Raw genomic sequence first — 10201 nt, forward strand, 5'->3', positions numbered from 1 at the left:
ATATATTTAACTTTATTTCAATCGGTGATTATGTATGGAATTATAGGATGGGGTAGCTCATTTAAATCCAATTTTAATCCACTTTATTTATTACAGAAGAAAATAATTAAAATATGTCTTCATAAACCTATTGATTTTCCATCTCAAAATTTGTTTATAGACTTTAATGTACTTAACGTAAGACAAATTTATTATATTGTATTAATAAAATTCATACATAAAAATCGAAATAATTTTTAATTGTATTCTCATAGTAATAAAACAAAAAGTATGAATTCTTTAAGATTATTTGAACCAAAATGCAACACTATTACAGTATTTAATCATAGCAGTAATTTAGGCCCAAGAATATATAACAAATTTATATTTAAATATCGTAATCTTGTCAATTCTAATAGTTGTAGTATTAAATTTAAAAAGTTATGTATGGATTTTATAAAAATTGAAAAATCGTGAATTTAAATTTATATACTATAATTGCACAGTAGACATAAGACAAATTGTATTGTATAATTATTATTAATTTCAATTCAGGAATCCCTCCCCTGAGCACGAGTTCTACTCTTTCAGGGGCGAGCTAAAGTTTTTCTGTATATTTTATATTTTATGTTACAATTATTAGCAAAATAATAAATAAATAAATTTACTGACGATCGTCTCCATTCCTTTCCCGTAAGAGTGAGTTACCTGAAGTGTCAATTGGACGGAGTTACGCAAAAATAGACTAATCGCCAATTTGAAAGAAAATAGATATAATGTTGAAGGCAGACTTATTTAACTCAGAAAAAATCAAGAATATGATATCTGAATTTTTCTGCTATTTATAAGCAAAAATTCATTTATTGCATAACATGCATTTATTTATTTTGCTTTGAAATGTTAATTCAACTGCTGGTCTCTTACTAAAAATCGGTTAGCCTTTTTTTTTAGTATTATTTGTGCTTTTTTTCTAATAGTATGAATGTTATAATACTTCTTGCATAAAATGTTTTATAAAAATAACAGATTTATTTCAATGGTCAATATCTCGAAACACTGACACACAACCAAATAGATCACATCTTGACAGATAAACGAAGGCATACTAGTATAGTAGACATTCGATCCTTCAGAGGGGCAGACTGTGAATCCAATAATTATTTGATAATGGGAAAATTAAGAGAAAGACTATCAGTAACTAAGCGAGTAGAGCAACAAGTTAATATTAGAAGATTCAATACTCCGAAATTAAAAGACGAGAATACTAAGCAATATTATCAGTCCGAAATTTCAAATAGGTTTGCCACTTTAGGAAGTTCCTACGGAGTTGAGGAGTTAGATGTTAATAGCGTATGGGAAAATATCAGATATAAAACAGTACCAAAATTGCAGCTGAGCAGAGCAATAAGTTATTATGAAACTAAGAAAAAGAAACCGCCGATTGATGAAGATACTGTAGTTCCATAGTAGTAAAAAGAAGGAAACAGACAAAATTGTAATTCTTACAGGATCCAGTCCAGGCGAATAGAAATAATTAGTTCAATGTAAGACGGGAAGCAAGTCGTACACTTGGGAACAAAAGGAGAGATTACATTAGAGATTTATATAAGAACATAAAGGAATTTAAGAAAGTACATAAGGCAAGAATAAACGCGATCAAGAACGAGAATGGCGACTTCCTTGCAGACTCTCATTCCATGCTAAACAGATGGAAAAACTATTTTGGGCAATTACTATATGTACAGTTACCCTTAAAAAGACTGAGACGATTCTTGGTCGTCGGAAGTTAAAAGTTCTACAGCGCGGTTCACTCGATATCGACGTAACGATAAGTAGCATGACAAACACAACAAGAATTGTTACAAGGATTACAACAAGGACAAGGACCAGAATAAGGATCACGAAGAAGACAGCCATTTAAGACCACGATTTCACAACATAGCTCGGGTCACAAAATATCATTGCTTCTCTGTACCGAATGACAAATGCCTGCTGAGGGATCTACATTCTGGACTGCTGCTGTCACTGTCTTGTCTCGGTAGCTCATATAGTAGCGTGTCGGTTCCACTGTGTAACCGAAACGTCTCGTGTTCGATCCCAGGCAGAACTTTTTTATTGAGGCGTAATTAATTTGTTCAAAGTTCCTCGACTGCCTAATTTGTAAGAAAATATGGAATAATTGATGTCCAATTTTTGGGTCTTACAAGTGGGCTGAACCTTGTCAAAAAAAATAAATCTTACTTGGAAGTTTAAAGTATTCTTCCTCAAACAAAAATCATAAGAAACAAAAAGATACCTGTTATCTAAAAATCTTGTCCACATGCCATCAGCTTCTATTACAGCTCTAACAGGATATAACAGAAGTCCAATTGTTGCGAAACTAATCAAATTAAATCTAATTACATTAAGTAAACAGACCCCAAGTTATGGCACCACATTGCTACAGCTAAATTCTAGGTTATTAACATAAGCATTGAATAGGTCCGTGCTTATGCGTTGGACGACAAAGCCAAACATCGAAAGTTCGAATCTTGCGGAGGAATGTAACTCCTTGCTTTTTATAATGTAAATCAGACTTCTAACTACAATCATTCATATTTCTTACATTATTTATTAATATTTATAGCCGACATTGAATTTGTAAAGAAAAGACTTTAAAAATCTCATATGGAATTTGTGATCTATAGTGACATAAACATAGATTATCTCTCGGAACTTTTCCGTAAAAGTAAGTTAAATTCACTCCTTGAAACTGGAAACCTTAGTCGTAGAGTAATTTTCCCACCAGCATACAAGCTGAAGTAGCACAGCCATTGATAAAAGTTTTGTACACAGAATTAGACTGAATTTCTATTCGACAGAAGCTATAATCAATGGCTTGTCTGAACATGATAAACAAATCCTAAGTGTTTCCAATGTCACTGAACAATTTCAAAATATTAATTTAAAAACTAAAAAAGGGTCGTAAATGCTGTATCTAGTGATTATTTACATTTATGTCTACAAAATGAATCTTGGAAAAACGTATATGATACTGGTACTACTGATATTAAGAGTAAATGTATTGTATTTTTCACTTAATTTCAGAATCATTTTAGTGGATGTTCTTCACTCAATGTTGTGAAAAAATTCAAAAGTAAAAACATGTAGATAACGCAGGGACTTAAAAATCTCATGTATTAAAAAGAAGAATCTACATGTAATGAGTTGCAATGTAATGATCCTCATGTTCTTAAAAACTACAAGAAGTACGGTGTAATTTATCAAAAATTATGAAAGAGGGAAATAGAATACATTTGAATAGAAAAGTACAAAATTCAGACAATGCAATTAAAGCTATTCGGAATATTATTAAAGTTAAACTTGTAGATATTCCAAGAAAGAAAATATTTTTTTCATTAAAACCAATAATTATAAACTAAAGGATCCCAATTCTATTGCAAATTCTTTTAATGTCTTATAGTATATAGTACAGAAATATTATTGACAACTTAAACATTCAAGATATTGCAAAAGATACTGCAATTGGTTACTTAACAGATGCATTTAATAATTAGTATTAATATATGTAATTAGTCAATAACTTCAACAGTGTTTTTTCATTCAATCATAACATGAATAAAATTGAATGCATATTAAATTAAACACTATTACAAACACGTAGATAAAATAATTAAAATCAACTGAAGGGGTGAGAATGAAATAATCCAAAGCCACACTTTTAACGAAAATTGTTTTGTGCGAGTGCATTTCTTACACATATGGGAAAGCTATTAATAAAATATTGTAATAATTACTAAAAAATTACATAACCTAAGGACTCTAAACCTTTGTAAATGTTTGTCTGTGTGGCTTAGGAATATTTTTTAATTTCATTTTAATTGTTAGTTTTTAATATATATGCATTTAAATTGTTTATATATATATGCATTCATTAGATTAACGTTTATAATATTATAACTTGTAATTTTGTTTTTGTCTGTGATCATTAACACTTAATCTGACGATTTTGTAAAACTCTATTTCAACGTTATTTAGACAAAAAAAATCGTGTAGACTAATAATCGAACTCGCACAAAAAAATCGTTGTGTAGACTAATAATCGAACTCGCACTCTTTTACACAACACGCAGAAGTCTTAGCGTCTGAGCTATTGACACGAAAGCTTTCCTTTCTGTGCGGAGTGTCGATCTAGTCATGAAGGTCTATTGTCGATTTAACTACACGATTTATGTATATTTATCTTTTATTTACGTAATATTATCATATTTTCTGCAGTTTTTTAAGTGAATTTCGGAACGATGGTAGTAACAAACCAAATAGCCTGAATTTAAGTAACTCAATATTCGTTATCTTGTGTATCAGTGCTGTGGTCTCCGATCATGCGCAGTGTCTTACATCTGAGACTTAGAATATTCCATCGTCCCATTCTTTTCCGTGAAAATTGCACATATGTCAAATAGAAGTGATCGGAATGATATTTAAATACAAACTTCTAACCATTTATACCAGAACCTAGACTTTCTGAAGTCAAAACAGCGATAGAAAAGCTGAAAAAGTACAAGTCTCCAGGTATCGATCAAATTCCAGAAGAATTAATAATAGAGGGTGGAAACGCATTATCTAGTGAAATATATAAGCTTGTACTTGCTATTTAGGTAATGGAATTATACTAGAACGATGGAAGGAATCCAAAATTTTACCTATCTTTAAGAAGGTGGAAAAGACTAACTGTAGGAACTTTCGATGATAGTTTGTGTGTGGACTTATCAGGTTTATCCTAGTTTATGTTTTTTTTAAACATGAGTTTATGTACTACCCGCTACTGAAACAAGTTTTTGATTGAGAGTGATGCATGGACGTCAATCGTGCCTAAAAGTTTTAGAGTGATGTTGACGTCATACTTTCCCCTCTAATTGAGTTTGGCATGCCTGCTATAGTCACACATCTATTGCTCCTGAGGCCAGAGGAAAAAAGACCTTTGGGGAGACGAGACGTAGATGGGAAGATAATATTAAAATGAATTTGACGGAGGTGGGATATGATGGTAGAGACTGGATTAATCTTGCTCAGGATAGAGACCGATGGCGGGCTGGCGTGAGGGCGCCAATGAACCTCCGAGTTCCTTAGAAGCCATTTGTAAGTAGGTAAGTAAGTAGTAGTAGTACTAGTAGTGGTGCTGGTACTAGCAGTGATAATCATAACTGCAACAGTGGCAAGGGCATTCCTGAATTTTGAAAGTTAATGGTTCCTCGTCCCTTTATAGTTATAAATTGCGGAATACAGAATTGTAACATTCCACAAACTAGAGGCCAAGTTTGAATAGATGAACTGCAGCGCAAGTTGTGTATGATGTACAAATTAAGTTTCCTCTAATCTAATCTGCTGGGAGCTCAGGCTTGATTCAATTACTACATTCGCTTCCCCAAGCCTCTCTCGATTTTATGAAATTGTATTTAACTTCTTTTCTTTTTTTTTTTTTTTTTCTATATTACATTTTCCAACGATCTCCGTCTTAAAACAGGTGAAGTACGGAAAGCGAAATCAATGCACTGAGATGAAAAACTGACCAAGTACAAAAATTTGTATTATTAACAACAAACAAGGAGTAAGGTGGAAAAAAGATAACCGATTTTCAATGACAATACATAAACACTGGACGAATAGCATAATCATATCACTGCATCGCCTGTGTCTAAACTTCCTTGTAATGGGCTATATTTTCCGAAGAGTTCGACCACGTCTAGAGAGTAATTTCATGTTGATATGGGTTTATGTTTGTCAGATTTTATTTTTGAATGTCAAATTTTCAAGTGTAAATTTTTTTATTAAAGTCTTGTCAAAATAAAAACTGTTTAATTAATATTTGTCAATAAACAAAACTGATTGTCCTATCAATTTAGTAATACTTTAGTTAGAGTTGAATATAATAATAAATGAATCAGTAGAACAATAGTCTACCAGCCGACTTCTGGCCTTACGTGCAGATGTCTCAGCAGAAGTTAACGATCATCAAACCAATAACGGGTTACATGTATTTATCACGATGATACTTCCCCAGCCATTATAGCTTTCTTGCGATACGAGATTTCGTTACTTATTTTAGCCTCCAGATCTTGCACAATGCTGGGCAAGTATCGATCCGATACAAAGTCCGAAATTCCATGCGAAAGTTTTTTCCCCTCATTAGAACTCGAAACTCGACTCATTACGTATCGATAACACTGATCAACAAAATTAAATTTATTTTTGTTGAAGGATTTAAAAATGGGTGATTCTTATAGCATTTTTCGTGCTGATTTCAGATCTGTTTTCAAAAATTTTCCATCACCCAAGGTTTTTGAGTAATTGTATGAAATATACTTCAGACTTTTCTAATATTGATACCTTGTAACGTTTTACCTAAAATGTGTGTGAAGTAGATTTTAGACTATACTTCGCTTGAGAAACATATCTTTTTGAGTGTTCAACAGTAGTCTGACAGAATATTTGAGCTCCATTTTTCCTGGTAGCGCCTTTCCATTTCAGAAAAATCCTGATGAAAACGCTCCCCATGTTCGTCGCTCACTACCCGAAGGTTTCGAGAAAATAAAAAATAGATGAGAATCCAAGAAGTTATTTTGAGAGATACACGACACCCCATCACGTAATCGTTCTGAATCAGCTCTCTGACAAGTTCTCTGTAATCTTCTGACCTGTGGTTCCTAGAAAGCAACCGTCTGTAGAATGATCCTTAGGTTCCCGGCATATCACTGAAACTGTCAAAGGCATAAAACGGGATCCTTTTAGCCATCCAGTTAGGCTAATAGAATTACATGGAGCACAACAGATTTCAGGGGCCCAGTTCCTGTCCTCACCTATTTTGCAATCAAAAGAACACTCGTAAGCTCTTTTAACTAGTGTAATAAAATTCACCTGTGTGCTTTCAAAGTTAACTAACCATAAACGTAACAAAAATTGTTTGTAATTTACACAGTATTTCGAGGTATGTTTCACTTTATAAAATAATTTTACCACACTTAAAATTAGGACAAAGAAAACATGGTTTATGAAACTTATTTCATCATTGTAAGTTCCAACTCAACTGAGAATTAATACTCTCTTAGTCTTACGAGGAATAAAATTCATTTTTATGAATTGTGACTTCACAGGTAACAGTGATCTAAAGTTATAGGTCAATTGTTAAAGAAATAAAATTAAATATTTTCTTTTCATTAGCATGTTAAGAGCAACAACCTTGGTCTCGTTACAATAGATCGTATATTGATTTCGAAGGCAAGGATATATCTTGCTTCAGTGCCATTGTGCAATTCAAAGTAGCTAAGGAAATAGACGATTATTTAATTCGTATACTTACATAACTGGACTTGGTCAGTTTTTACGTTGAGAGAAGTAATTTCCGTTGCGAATGCTTAAATTCCACTCGAATGGCTCTCAACGCAACTTCCACAAAGATAAATTGGAATTAATTTATACAGAGAATTGAAAATTCAATGCATAGAGCAAAAATCCGACAGTAGAAATTATCCTTCATGCGTTCACAACGTAGGCTACATTTATTATACTTTTATATCAAAGGGTGCGTTACAACTGGGAGCAAAAACTAAAGAAGTTATTTTATGAAGTCTTTCAATCCTTTTCATAAAAATTGAACATATGAGAAACAAATTGCGGATATTAATCAAGGTATTTCATTAGGATGTAAAAAATGCGGTTTTATTTTATAAGTTTTTAGGATCTAATATACACTATTTTAGGACACGTAATACTGTAGTATGAATGGTACAGAATTAAAGTTATCGCCATCATCTACTTCAAGGACTAGGAAATTTATTCAATTCTATTATTATTCTTGTGAGGTTTTCCAACACCACCAGATATTCTCAAAAAGTAGGAGGTAAATGCCCACTTTCTATGTAAACGTACTGAACCTGGTATCAAGAGATGCGTCGACCTGGTTGGCAAGTTGGTATAGCGCTGGCCTTCTATGCCCAAGGTTGCGGGTTCGATCCCGGGCCAGGTCGATTATACTGTCAGTAGATTTACTGGCATGTAAAAGAACTCCTGCGGGACAAAATTCCGGCACATCCGGCGACGCTGATATAACCTCTGCAGTTGCGAGCGTCGTTAAATAAAACATAACATTTTTTAACATTCAAGAGATGCATTAAAAATGCTTATAATTAATTTAGGTCATTTATTTATATTTTAATTAGAGAAATACTAATACAAACTTGTGAAGTTTTGATATTTCAGTCTTTGACTTATTTATAGTAAATTTATCCATAAAGTTATTTTTTGCTAATACATCTTTGTGAATATATTTGCTATAAATAAGTCAAAGACTGAAATATCAAAACTTCACATGTTTGTATTGTCATTACAGGACTTTTTGGAACAAATACAAACATGGATTCAAAATTCAAATTTAGAGAAATACTAGTTTTTACAAGATATATAACATAAAATTTAATAATCTCTTAATTAAGCTCCAGTATATTTTATTTTATTTATATTCTCAAATTGCAATATAATGATCTTGATATAACAATAAAAAGTAATTTTATTTATAAAGCTACTTGTATTGGCTACTATCAAAGTTTTCTCCAATTCAAAATTTCACACGAAAACGTGTCAAAGACTGTCAAATGTTGATCAATTTTGAAAAATGTTTGTTGAATGTTTCATTTTTCTAAACATTTGACAAGATTTCAAAACACGTGCTTCTAGTTCATTGTAACCTACGTAGACTTACACACCAAATATTACAATATAAACAATACTGTATGTAAATTCTTTGGAGAATAACTAGGATATACTAAAAATACTGTACCTATTAGTCAATTGTTCGGTACCCTATATTGTTTTCAAACAAAATATTTACGATTAGTATTTGCCTAGAACATAGGTTAGAACTTTTTTCGCTCAAAAACACATGTATTGGTAATTTTAAAGGCATGTTGGGTCCGATAAGTGTGGTAGCAAACAATTAATAGTATAGGTTTTTTCAGTCAAATCACTTATCATAGGTACATATACTGAACCTTTATGTTAATACGTGAAGTGGTATTTACGGGTGTTATTCATAGACATTTCGCAGCACGCGCTACGAGCGTACTAAGCTAGCCCCGGCTATCGACTGGTTACTTGTACAGAATTCAAATCATATCCTATCGCTAACACTGGTTTATGAATACGAAAAACGCTGATCATCCACCGGAAACCCGCGCTAAAAATGTCTATGAATACGGCCCTAAAAGTTTAGACGAACGTTTCACCATTAACTATGGCATCTTCAGGTCACTTCAAAATTTACATCCCCCTATCAATTCTGTAATTAATAAAATTTCTGACATTACCCCTTTATATGTTACAGGATTATGATTTCAAACGCCCATAAACAGCAGCACGAGTGACCTACTACTGTAGCATGTTTTCATAATTTCGTGAACTGCACCTACATGTATTTCAAGAATGTTATGCCTTCATCCTAAAAATTTTTTGTACACGTATCAGTTAGTATAGTGATGTTTGCTCATTCCTTGTCTTCATGATGTTTACTTTATGCTACATGTAATTCTAATGGTATATGTTTGATTGCATACCAGACCTGTTAAAATTTTTTTTATCTTTTTAACGATTGTGATTTTCTGAATTGTAAGTGTTCATTATGTGTTTCATATTCTTTTATTGTGACCTGAAGATGCCATAGTTAATGGTGAAAACGTTCGTCTAAACTTATAAATACCACTTCATGTATGAACATAAAGGTTCAGTATGTGTACCTATGATAAGTGATTTGACTGAAAAAACCTATACTATTTGTTTACATGTATTGGTACTCAACTCGATATGCCAGCCTTGCAATTTCCTCATATTCACTTTTCATTTTATTGTGGAATTGGTCATCACCATCCACTTCAAGAATTAGGATATTTATCCAATTCTATTATCATTTTTGTGAGATTTTTCAACCACTACATATTCTCAAAGAGTGGAAGGTAAATGTCCACTTACTATGTAAACGTACTGTACCTGGTTCCAACAGAAACATTAAAAAATTATTTATTAATTGAGGTGATTTATTTATATTTTAATTGCAGAAATATTTGTTTTTACAAGAAATATAACATAAAATTAATAATCTCTTAATTAAGCCACAGTAAATTTCATTTATTCTCTCAAATTACAAAATAATTATCCTTACAACAACAAAAAGTAC

Source organism: Periplaneta americana, chromosome 4 (genome assembly GCF_040183065.1).
Source record: "Periplaneta americana isolate PAMFEO1 chromosome 4, P.americana_PAMFEO1_priV1, whole genome shotgun sequence".
NCBI classification, from domain to species: Eukaryota; Metazoa; Arthropoda; class Insecta; order Blattodea; family Blattidae; genus Periplaneta; species Periplaneta americana.